The sequence below is a fragment of the Solanum tuberosum genome, unplaced genomic scaffold (genome assembly GCF_000226075.1).
Source record: "Solanum tuberosum cultivar DM 1-3 516 R44 unplaced genomic scaffold, SolTub_3.0 scf00547, whole genome shotgun sequence".
NCBI classification, from domain to species: domain Eukaryota; kingdom Viridiplantae; phylum Streptophyta; class Magnoliopsida; order Solanales; family Solanaceae; genus Solanum; species Solanum tuberosum.
The window spans coordinates 182,149-183,235 of record NW_006239468.1 but is presented as its reverse complement, the minus strand read 5'-3'; positions in this window follow the sequence as shown (position 1 = coordinate 183,235).

The following is a 1,087-nucleotide window of genomic DNA, read 5'->3' as shown; positions in this document are numbered from 1 at the left end:
TTCCCTTATGTAATCCAATACGAAAAGGGAAAGGAGAATGTGGTGGCCGATGCCTTGTCTAGAAAACATGTGTTGATAAATACTTTGTCTTCCAAATTGATTGGCTTTGAATGCTTGAAGGAAATGTATCCCAAGGATCCCGAATTTGCTCAAATCTTTAAAGATTGTGAGAAATGGGAGAGGGAAAGGGGGATGAGGGATAGTTCTTGTACTCCCTATTCCAAGTTTGATGGTTTCTTGTTCAAAGGCAAGAGACTTTGTGTTCCCATGAGCTCTTAGAGAGAATTATTTGTGAGGGAGGCACGTGATGGGGGTTTAATGGGTCATTTTGGTATTGAGAAAACTAGGGGAATTCTTGAGGAACAATTCTATTGGCCTAAAATGCATAAAGATGTTGTTCGAATTTGTGGTCAATGTGTTGAATGTAGACGTGCTAAGTCACGCCTCTTTCCCCATGGTTTATACACTCCACTCCTCACCCCTCAAAGACCTTGGCTTGATATTTCAATGGACTTCGTTTTGGGTTTGTCAAGGACCAAAAGAGGTAGAGATAGCATCTTTGTTGTTGTTGATCGATTTTCAAAGATGTCTCATTTCATTCCATGTCATAAATGTGATGCTGCTTCCAATGTAGCATCTTTGTTTGTTGAGCATATTGCTAAATTGCATGGAATTCCTCAAACCATTGTAAGTGATAGGGATCCAAAATTCCTTAGTCACTTTTGGAAGGAATTGTGGGATAGACTTGGTACTAAGTTGTTGTTCTCAACTTCTTGTCATCCACAAACTGATGGCCTGAAACATCCGACAATTTAAAATGAATATGAAGAAGCTTGAAATTGGAAGTAGTCATTTTTGGAAAAAAATTTAGAATCTGGAAATTCGGCCAAGTGTGGAAATCAGTGAGTTTTTGGTCAACTTTGAGCAGTCATAACTCCTAGCTCAGGATGATCCAGGAGTAGTTCCAATTATGTTTGGAAGTCCCTTGGAACGATCTTTCCAACGCCACCGAGTTTGCTCGATTCTGAGTTCGTATGAGCGAGTTATGTGCTTTGAAAGTTGGGCAGTTGGCAGGGAGTCCGTTCGG